This window comes from Athene cunicularia (genome assembly GCF_003259725.1).
Source record: "Athene cunicularia isolate RWA chromosome 4 unlocalized genomic scaffold, athCun1 chr4_part2, whole genome shotgun sequence".
NCBI classification, from domain to species: Eukaryota; Metazoa; Chordata; class Aves; order Strigiformes; family Strigidae; genus Athene; species Athene cunicularia.
The window spans coordinates 20,104,575-20,116,659 of NW_020799099.1; the positions used below are offsets into that span (position 1 = coordinate 20,104,575).

General features: G+C 37.3%; 1 pseudogene; it reads left to right on the forward strand.

Moving 5' to 3' along the window:
• Positions 1–10,783, forward strand: part of LOC113479685 — a 168,862-nt pseudogene extending 158,079 nt beyond the window's left edge.
• Positions 10,784–12,085: the final 1,302 nt, after the last annotated feature.

A 12,085-nucleotide genomic window follows, 5' to 3' on the forward strand; every position in this document is an offset into this window, starting at 1 on the left:
CTGAAACTGGAGGATGCTTTTTTTCAGCATTAAAAGGCAATGCTCTGGAAAGCTCTTTAATTATCGTTGCCATTAGATAACAGCTCTAATCCTAGAATTTGCTCCTCTCTTCCCCTCTAAAATCTTGTGCACACTTTTATACCAAAGATTTCCATTTGCATGACAGGAAAAAATCTGAATTGTCTTTAAAAACATAGTTTTATATTTTCTTCTCCACTCATTTGGCACATGAACAAATGAAGCTAGATAAGCTTAGAATTGGGTTTGCTAAAAAAAATCACCTCTTACATTCTAGAAAAAATATTTAGAAATGATTACTTGACAGTAAAAAGAATTCTTATGGTTTAGATTAGCAAGCTTTCAATTAAAATAGAAGAACATTCAATACACAAAAAGAATACAGTAATTTCTAAATGCAGAATAATTGTACTTAAATTACTTAAATAAAATTACACATTTTAGATGTACATATGTAAAATATTTTTAAAACTCTTTCATTTGGCATACATATTTATGTATGTGACATTATGGAGTTTCAACTTTACTTAATGAGAAAGCACTAGTTTCCTCAGATACATATCATCCCAAATTCCTTCAAAATAGAACTTTTGGAAGGCATTTATGGGTCTAAACTGTATGTGTGTATGATTGCTTTGGAGAACTCATTGCAACCATCTGAAACATTGCCCGATGCTTCTAATCTTCCACTGATTTCCTCGGAGAAAGTCAGGCTCCAGCTCCTCCACATGACAAGATTAGGTAGACAGAAATAAGATCCCTCTTCATTTTCTCAAGGCTGAACAACCCCAGCTCCTAGCCTCTCCTCATGCACCCCATGCTGCAGTCTCCCACTATCTCAGTGGCTTCACACAAGCCTCACTACAGTATCTCCCTGTCTATCTTGTACTGGTGAGCCCAGCACTGGCTCCAGTGCTGAGCAGAAAGGAAGGATCCTCTCCCTCAACCTTCCTAATACAGCCCAGAATGCCTTTTACTTCATCCCGTTATCTAGGTTGTTACTAAATCCATGACATAGTCCTGGCCCCAGTACAAGTCCCTGAGGCATGCCATGGATAATCGGCCATCAGGTGGTCTTTGCACCACCGATCACTGCCCTTTCAGCCCCCTTGCCCAGCCCATTTTTCACCTGTCTTGTCATACACTTTGGTTGGAAGTTGCTTCGTGTTACTAAAAATGTGTTTAAATTCAACAATTGGTAAAGATTTTTCCATTTATAGTGATGAAGATTGAAAATTGACTCATAAATCTCCATATCCCCATTCCTGTGATAAAATCCAAACATGATGCACTGAAATCCCTAGGGATTCTTTATGACTGACAGAAAGTCTTACGATAATAAGGTTCTTCAGGATCATTTGAAATAGATGCTACTATCTAAATATAAATGTACTATCATTATTTCAATGGGCAATCACTGAAGTAAACAGCAACATTTCTATCAATGTGAAGAGCTCCACTGTAGACAGGTGCACATATATTTGCATGTATCTGGAGCACCACGCACTGGCATACTGTTCAGATTCAATGGAAAGCTGGAAATGGAGGATTTTCAGCATGCAGTTTTCAAACACTTCAAACTATGTTATGTCTTAAGCAAATGTAAAGGCACTTTTGTTCTTGCTGCAGGCTGAAGAAATAAAAGTAAGCTACTTCTGAGTTACATGCATTCAAAGAAACAATCTAAAAAATTCTTATAACCTGAAAACATCTTTCCATCTAGATATGGCTACTTTCAAAGTAGATTATGTTTTTTAAAATCCTTGGGAATATCTGACAGTTGAATGTAACTAAACATGAACATTTTCAGGTTGAGATTTCTACAAGAATGTACTTTAAAAAAAATAGATAAGGGATACGAAACAAAGTAGGTCTGTATCAGCTGGAAAACCCAGAAAACAGCTTGTTACAGGTTGACTGCTTACAGGTTCCAGGTTCTTGGTAGAAGTATTATAAAGGCCAAACAGATGGGCATGCAGGAAAGCAGCTCTGGTAAACAAATAGTCTTGTACATTAGAAAGTTACTGAAGGGAAAAAAATTATCAGAAATGTCTCCAAAACTTGTTCACTATAACCTCAATAAAATCCCAAATTGAATCCCAAGCACCCAGGTTGTAAGACCTGATTTTACAAAGCTATTCCCTGTAGGGGTTGCTGCTGTTTTAATTTCCTTCACACAAACAAACTTAGTTTGACTTTGGGAATTCTCACTTGTAACCCAGCTTCTCTATGTTCCAAGACATAACTTACTTTCCTGAACAATGACATCAGTGCAATACAAAATGATCAAAAGATCTGCAAGCTCAGCTGATTCTATCTACAAAGACAAGGCAGCAGCACACAAGCAGAGAACTGAATGCCATATGGATAGAAGAGCATCACTAAATGTGCTCATGTTCATCCGTGCAACTGCAATGCATATGAAAGACTGTTTATACTGTGAACGCACGGAAAACCATCCTTTTTACACCCCTGGGCAAAGCATCTGAGTCACTATAGAGATGAGTTACTCTAAAAAAAAATCATGTTCAGCTATAAGCTACAGTATACTATTAAGTATGTAAGCAGATTTAATTTCATCAAATAAATGAGATAAAGGGATGTTAGAATAAACAGCTTTTTAAACAGAAGTTCTGTAGCCTGTGTGCATTCAGGAACCCATCAATTCTTCTTTTCAAAAATGCATAGTGAGAATGGCAAGAGAGGGGGAGGAGGAAGAAATTCAGAACGGTACTTACACTTGACATTCATAAGCAGTACAAATCTCAAGTTTCTGGAGCAAAACGGAACTCTGTTATGAGTGGGTTTTGGATTTTTCTTACACTCCCAAAGCAAGTGTCAGGGATCTAATAGAGAATTACTTTCCTTATGGTATTCCTGCTGGTAGGTGAAACCGGACTAGCTCATAAATTGCAAATACGCAATGAAGCTCCTAATTTATTTGCATTTATGTTCAGCCCTTAAGGGACTTACTGATACCAAATGCTATAAAACACATCATCATTGTCTCTAAAAAAAATTCCTGCCTTGCCTTCAGTGATAAAAGACGAGATCATCATCCCCTAATTACATATATTATTTCCCAGGTGAAACATAGCAGATTCTAGCTCCAGAACATAGATCATGATATCTTCATATTAAAGACCATGTAATTTTTTAAAAAAATAAACCCATATGTTGCATTAATCTTTCCTTATGAACAGAGCCAGGGGAAAAGTTGTGGAGATGTAGATTCTGAATTTGTACAATAGATTAACAGAAAACTTCAATAATATGCATTGATTTGTACTAAAGTCTGAAGAAAATTAATCAGCATAATGACAAGAAGAAGGCAATACAAAGTTGTTCAAAAGCATAAAGATGAACCATTTGTTTAAAATCAAAAGCTGTTCTCTTCATGTCAAAAATTTTGAGGCTATTTTCAGTATTCTATAAAGAAAAATTAAATATTTCCTAATGAATTTAATTTTGCATCAAAATTAGATTTAACACAGTTAATATTCCTTCTGTTAGGTTTTTTTGTATGATATATATTTTATAGTGAAAATATTAAGGAAAAATAATAGAAATAATCACACTAAAATGAAGAATCTGACTCTTAAAAAAAAATAATTCTCAGAACTATTTCTTTATGTGAAATGCCAATTATCAATTTTCTGTTCCAACCAGAACATATTTTTTTACATTAGAATTCCTGATAAAATGGAAATTTAATCTAAATTTGTATTAGTTGAAAACAAAGCCAATACAGCAGAATTTTCATAAGCTTTCTCAGCACAAACATGGCATCAATTGTGCCAGTAGAAAACTTCTTGTTCTTCCTTGCCATCTTGCTTGGTTACAAGATTTTATCTAATCCTGCAAAGATGACAAGACTGAACCAAAATGATGCTTCCCTGACAAAGTCTTCATAAAATTCTATACAGCTACCAAAGAAAAGACATTCTCAATTCAAATCATCATTAGAAAAAAAAATGAAATTGCCTGTTTCAAAAGATTAATTGCATCAAATCCTTGAAAAATGACTATATTACATTCTACTAGGAGATTTGCATTGATTGTATGCTATGGTATCTTGCCTGTACACTTGAGGGAGGAAAGCTGTGTGGGGCTTTTATTATGTGCAGTGTGTGTTTTGTTCTGGAACAGCTGCAGGTTCTTTATGTCAGATCTGCTGCACCTCTTGATGAGATTGATCCTTGACTAAATAGCACACTGAAGATAATGACACATATTTTTTGTCTTTCATATTCCAGTAAATAAATAAAACCCACCAATCATAACAGAAGCCCTGAACCTAGCTGCAATAACGTGAATGGCAAAATATTAACTGATTGACTAGGGGCAGGATCAGATCTCAGCATAGCCAACTGGTGCAATCCCAGAAAGAACACTAAATAAAACACCTGCATAGAGCTTATTTGAGCATATCTCTGATAGTGAAGATATAGCCTTATTTTTCATGGTTATTTGGACCTTGAAAAAAATCATAAAATTAGATGTCCAGATGCAATTAGGAAAAAACAACAAAACCCATCACACTTAATATTTTCATTACTCTTTCGATTAGATGTGCCTTAATATTCCTTTTTACACAATTAAATGCTTCAGCTTACTATATATTATAAACGGTCCATAGTGGATGAAAATTATTATAGCTATTAAGACTTTGAAAACCAATATGCAAATTCTTGTTTAACTATAAAACTATTTCATAGAACTAGAAGCCAGGAAAGATGAGACTAGTTTAACTACAAGGAAAGTACACGATTTTTTAATTATTTTTGTATGTGGCATGTAGCACAATATATGTTCTATTCTTAGTTTAGACGTCAATTTTTTAATCAAGGCCAAGAGAGCTGCAGTAAACAGTCATGTTATCAAGCAATATTTTTTGAGATAGCAACTTACATTCAAATCCTGACTACTCCTAGTTAATCACATAAATAATAAATGCAGCTGTCTTGTAAACCATAGAATTTTCCTCAGTGCTTGACTTTCAACAGCACTATAATCCAAGCACTTTCAGGCTGTCTATCTGGAGCATGCGCACAGTCAGACAAAGCTATTGCTTCTAAAGGCCAGCAAATACAACATGCCTCTTTTGCAGTGCCATGAATATTTTATTCAGACACATCACACTGACTGAAGGTGCTTGGAGACCCTGATTTTGAGAACAAACAGGAATTTTTTTTCAAGATTCACTAAATGCCAACCAGTATCTTTCAGGAGTCAGTAAGCCCTTGACAACACAGGAATCTACATCAAAACTGGTTCTATGGTCAGAACATCAACAAACCAACTTTAAGGGGGCTTAAATAAAGGCACCACTCTTATATTACTCATAAGCCAGAAATCAGCAATATGCATTGACCTCGTTAATATTTGTTCACATGAGGAGTTGTTGACTTAAATTTTTATGTGATTAGCTCCAGTGTATAAAAACTTCACCTGAAAATATGTATATTGACTTCCCATGATAAAAGCATTTTTTCTCTCAGTGGGTTAATGGCTTGCTAGTAGTTTGGTCAAAGCACAGAAGAGGTTACAACTGCAGTACTAAATGGGCATTCCCACTTTTAAGAGATGGTCACGTTCCTTGTGCTGGCTGCTGCCACCTCTAAATTCCACTGTGCAATTTAGTTGACCAGTTCCCCTCACTAAGTGTGCAGAAAATTGCCCAATAAAAGTGAAGAGTTTATCATTAAACACTAATTGCATTAAATTTGATTTTCTTCCTTTTAGTCATTCATGTCTTTATGAACCTATTTCCAGAAACCTAAATAGTATATTTTGGATTTATAATTAATTTTGTTTCCACATTACCATAACGATTTTTTTTTAAGTACCTGTCTAATCCGTGGGCACTTACTCTGTAGAGCCATGGCCATCCTTAAATGTGGAAAGTTCCTGCCACATCCTGGAGATTCACAAGCTCTACCTGAAGCAAGGCAACTGGATGCCTGCTCAAGGACATCATAAGTGTTAGTCAGGCAGGTAGCCCAGCAACAGGAAAATAGTAAGATGAGTATCTGAACCTTCAAAGAACTTGCAAAACACTTTTTTACATTTTGAAACACTTCTGAAAGCTAATTTACCCTGCCACTGGAGATCATAAAGGAGATTGTTAGTAATGGTAACTGAATCAATGGGGAGGCTTTGGTTCATTTCTACTACCAAGAAGTATTCGCCTAAGCTCAGAGAGAAAGCAAGAATTTTCATAATTGTATCTTGGTGGACAAGAAAATTTGAGACTTCATTCCAAAAAACATCTCAATCTTTTAATGCTTTCCATCATCAAAAGTGAAACATTAAAGCAAAGCACAGATGTCATGTACACTTCACTCAAATTCTTCCAACTCTCTCCATGTCATAAAGAGAATTTAGTGAATGAAAACCCCTTCAGCTTTCATCTATATCCTTGGCCTCTTTCCAACAGAAGGTGTGAACTACTCTCTTATGAAGACAGGCTGAGAGAGTTGGGGTTGTTCAGCCCAGAGAAGAGAAGGCTCTGGGGAGACATTATAATGGCCTTCCAGTACTTCAAGTGGGCCTACAGGAAAGATGGAGATGAGGAGTAAAGGTTTTAAACTGAAAGAGGGTAGATTTAGACTAGATATAAGGAAGAAATTCTTCACTGTGAGGGTGGTGAGGCACTGGAACAGGTTGCCAAAGAAGTTGTGGCTGCCACCTCCCTGGAATTGTTCAAGGCCAGGTTGGACAGGGCTTTGAGCAACCTGGGCTAGTGGAAGGTGTCCCTACCCATGCCTATGGAACTAGGTGACCTTTAAGGTGCCTTCAAACCCAAACATTCTGTGATTCTATGATAAGTAAAAGCTTCTTCTCAATCTCTGATTAGCAGTATGTGCACCTGTTGGAGACAACGGCCCCAGCTCCACTGAAGAGACCCTTCAAATATATACAGAGCAGTAAGCAAGAGAGATGGATGAGCACCAGCCAGTGCAATGCTGGCTAAACACCCTCCTTTAAATGCAGGAGAATGGGAAACAGTAAAACTTAACATTCTGTTCTAGAAAATGCTATTATCTGTTGCACTTTGCAGCAGCAATGGCAGCAGGCTTCCGCTTCTCAAGATATCACAGCCCAAGCTGACAGCTCTCCCACCAGTCTGAAAGTGAAGATGACTTATTGCTGTCTTTATTGATAGCACCCATGATATTTTTACCTGGTGCTGCCTTTAAGTACAGATGTTGTCTTGAATCAGCACAGATAATGGGTTCAGCTTCAGATCAACAGAATTGTCCTGATAAAAGTCTGGCACTCCTACATCTGAGGTTTATGTATGCCGGCATGTCTACTGCTAGATGTTTCAGGGATTGTGTAGATAACAAATAGCATGGTTTGCATCAGGGGTGCCTCAGTAATGTCACTCTGTTCCTAGTTGAGGTCTGTGTACCTCTTGGTCCTCTGTTTAGCAAAGACACTGTTCAGTGACTTCATCAAAATGCAGGATGATAAAATTAAGTTTGCCAATGATTTACCAAAGCTGTGCTGTTTTTCAAACATGCAACAGTAAAGAGCCACATACTGTTGCCACCGCCAGTTCTGCATTTAAGTCTTTTGCTATTGATCAAGCTCTCACAATCTGCACATCATCAGTTGTTCAGTCCCTGGTCTTCACACACCAGCACTTGCATGCAACCTGAGTGTGCTTGCAGCTCCTCATAAAGCAGAAGACTGACTACTGCATTTTAGTGAAAGAGGTGCAGCTATGGATCTGCTGTCTGGAAGTAGATATGCCATGGGAAGTTGAGTAAGGAGTAGCTATGTAGAAGATGAAGCCTTCTACACAGAGAAATGGCTCATGTCAACATGTACTTCTTTATACATCCAATAAATACATGTATAACTGTGGGCATTTATGACTTATGCTTTTGCCTAATCTAAAAAAGACTGAAAAACTCTGCAAAGCAGTTTTTGAACTAAGCTAATGAAATCATGGAAAAAAGCAGTAATGGGAAGATTAACTCTTCTACTAGACTTCCTGCCTGCTTGCTTCTCTCATGTGCTAACTTTCTTTACAATGTGTTTTCTTCATGATTGTTATCTATATGTTTTATAGGATCCAATGTCATCACTGCTCTGGGATGGTTTTCTGTACCTACCCAGATGACAAAATAGTTGCAATGCTCCTAGTTCTGCAGTGAAAATGGTCCAAAATACAGGCAGCTGCCTACCTGTCCTTATCAGGGAGTGGCCTGGCATGATGAGAGCTCCTGATGAACTGCATACAGGGTTGGGGCACTGACTAATCTCTCCCCAGTTTATGTAGCCAAATAAGGTCCAGTAGAGGTGAAGAGACGGAGGCTTTTTTCTCCACTTGTGAATAGGCATGAATATCCTCTCCAGAACTAGAAATAGAAAGCACAGACACCGAGTAACTTGTGTCTCCAGAGAGTAGCCTGCAGCTGTAAGGGACTCAAGAAAAGCAATTGCATGTACTGTTGCATTAAAGGAGGATGCCCTAAACTCTTCTTTCTTCACAAGTACCATTACTTCCTGAACCCGGAATAGTCAACTGAGTTTTGTGATCCTTTTCAGAGCAATTATTTGCTTGTACCAAAGTCACATTTGTCTATTACTAGGGTTCATTTTGCAGAATTTCCACAATCGTTCCTTGATTGAATAAAATTCCAGAAGAAGGAAACCTTCTTCTTATTTGCTTTCTAAAATGGCCTCTTCAAAGAACACCCTGTGAGCAACCATCTGCTGTGATCTCTTAGTACAACTAATTCAACTCTCAGATTTCAGTTTTGAGACAGAGATGTTGGCACTTGAAGTAGAACAATTGTGTAAGATGGAGCACTTTTTCTCTTTTTCTTTTTCTTTTTCTTTTTCTTTTTCTTTTTCTTTTTCTTTTTCTTTTTCTTTTTCTTTTTCTTTTTCTTTTTCTTTTTCTTCTTTTTTTCTTTTTCTTTTTCTTTTCTCATATAAACTGTGTTTTCCAGTCCATTTGGATATTGGGGAACAAACCAAGGTCTTGTGTGAGGCTGAGTTAAATTCAAGGCCTGATGGATATCTTAAGACAAAAATGGCACAGACCAGCCAGCACAGGAAGACTCTTGTGCTTGGAGGTGGAGACAGAAGCTCAAGAGCTATAATCTTCTGTTTCACCTGTGAAAGATGCAATATACTATCCTCCTGGGTCATACATAGGCACTATATGAATAGGCACTGTATCAGCAATCAAACCCCGAGAAGCTAAAATACAGCTACAACTGACTAAGCTAAGCCAAGTGGAAAACAACATGACTAGACCAAGGAATAAACATACCTGATAACAAAATTTTCCTACATCAGATCAAACCAAACAGACAAAACCAAAATTAAACTGGACATTTGAAATGAAATTAATTTGTAAAAATGAAGTAAAACAAAACAGTCCACTCTGTTCTTGTTCTAGCTAAACAAAATGCTTGCCAAATATGATGCCATTTAATCACAATACTGAACTTGACCACTTCAGTACATTTTAACAAGCAGTGGAGTTTATCAGCCTTGTCCCCTCACAAATTCTGTTTATTAGAAACTGCACTACTTGAATACTACTCCTTCTGACTATTTCAGGTAGTCAATCTGAGATTTAAAGCTTGATCCGTGGACACTGAATTGCACAAGACAACTTTTCCAGATATGGAATGAGAATTGTATGTAGCCTTGCAAGTGGGGCACTTATAATCCAGCCCTTCTCAATAACTTTACATCAGGCTTTAAAAATAATTCTCCTGGTTCACCCTTGTCTGAACTAACTACTGTTATTGACTAGCAAACTTGTTTAATATTCTTTTGAAATTAAAATAAATGAGGCAGTTCAATAAATAAAACAATTTTAGGCCATGATAACATTTCAAATAATAAGAAAAAAATCTAGTGTTGTGTGTGTCTCTGAGGGAAGATATGTTAACAGCCTTGACATACTGAAATATATCAAAAAGTAAACCTCTCTATCTTTAGCTCAACATGCAAATGCAGACCTGAAGTATAAGACTGTAAATTATTGACTGAAGGAGAACTGCGTTACTTACACCAGATCTGATCAGAGTTACTAATTCATATGTTTTGCAGGTTATACTCTTTTATACCTATGATGGTATGTTGTTTGTCTTATAGGCTGTTCGGAAATTAATTTCTGTTTTGTAATGTGATTTTCATTGTATATGTTTCAGGAATAGTACCTTCTCGACTAGCGTACTGTTATATATTTTTGAAAAGCTCATGTTATGGACTTTCACACTTATAATTAAATTATAATATGAACTGCGTTTTTGACAAATTTTGGAGGTTTGAAGTTCAGAGGTCAAAACAGCAATTTCGACAGATCTACTTCTACGAGTTCAGACTTGGACATAATGCAGAGCAAGCTGCTCAAAACATCAGTGAGGTATATGGCCAGAAAAGCGTTAATGAACAGACAGTGTGACTTTGGTTCCAAAAATTTCAATGTGGCGATTTCGACCTTGAAGATCAAGAAGGTCGCAGATGTCCTTCTGCTATTGATGACAATGAATTGAAGGCTCTGGTGGAAGCAGATACATGCACAACTGTTCGAGAACTTGCAAAAGAACTCGGGGTAAGCATATCAGCTGTTTCTGAGTATCTGAAGAAGACTGGAAAGTCAAAGAAGCTCGACAAATGGTTGCCACACGAATTGAATGAGAATCACAGAAATCACCATTTTGAAGTGCCGTCGGTGTTTCTTTTTCACAACCAGAACGACCTGTTTCTCAACTGTATTGTGACGTGAGACGAGAAATGGATGCCCTACAATAACCGGTGACAATCGGCTCAGTGGCTGGACCACGCTGAAGCTCCGCAGCACTTCCCAAAACCGAATCTGCACCAGAAGAAGGTCATTCTGACTGTCTGGTGGTCTGCTGCTGGTTTAATCCATCACAGCTTCCTGAATCCGGGTGAAACAATCATGGCGGTGAAGTACGTCCCGCAAATCAATGAAATGCACCAGAAACTTCAACAGCTGCACCCAGCACTGGTCAACAGAAAGGGTCCAATCCTTCTCCATGATAACGCGTGGCTGAACGTTGCACTTTCAAAGCTGCAACAGCTGAACGAGCTGGGCTACAAAACTCTGCCTCATCCACCATACTCACCAGACCTCTCGCCCACCGACTATCACTTCTTCAAGCATCTCAACAGCTTCCTGTGCAGGAGACGCTTCAGAAACCAAGGGAAGGCCGAAACTGCCTTTGATGACTTCATCGCCTCCAGAAGTCCAGAATTTTATGCAACTGGAATAAATTTACTTGTATCTTGTTGGCAAAAAATGTGTTGATTCTAGTGGTTTTTATTTTGATTAATAAATTTTATTCTGAGCTGAGATATGCCATTTCAAACATACAGGTTGAAACTGGCAATTAATTTCTGAACAGCCCGTATAATGGGATAACATTGACAGTTCACATTTAATCTATGATTAAGAATAGCTATGAGAACATTACTACAACTTTTGTATCTTTTCCATCTCATTTTTGTTCAGCTGATTATTTCTACCTAAACATAATAACATGCACTTACTGAAATAGCCTGTGTTTTTAGATCACGTCTCCACTTTGTAAAGATAATTTTGGAAGTAAGCCTCTTAGAACATTTTGACAGGTTTGCTAGGATGGTGTCAGCTGCACCTGTGAGAAGCATACTTTATTTCATGAGTCATGCCATTAAGGAAAATATTGAATAGTAATGGAATCTGATGATATCCCACTGAGCTTCCAGTCTTTATGATGGTGCAAGGTTGATAACGGCTATCTGGGAACAGTTTTCTAACCAGTTTTACACAGAACTTTATAGCAGATTGAGACAGGTTAGGATATCCAAATTGTTTACAGTGATTTTATGAGAGACAAAATCCCTAGTGAATTTTAAATTTTTTGTCTGTTGCTTTTCTTTGCATACAAAGACTGTCGGCATCTAATAGCCCAAATGGAATGATTACGGTGCTATTCATTCTTGCAAAAACCATTCTATGTGTTAATCTTCTCCCTCTTATATTCTAGGCAACTAGAGACACTTCCTTTTTTGCATATTTTTT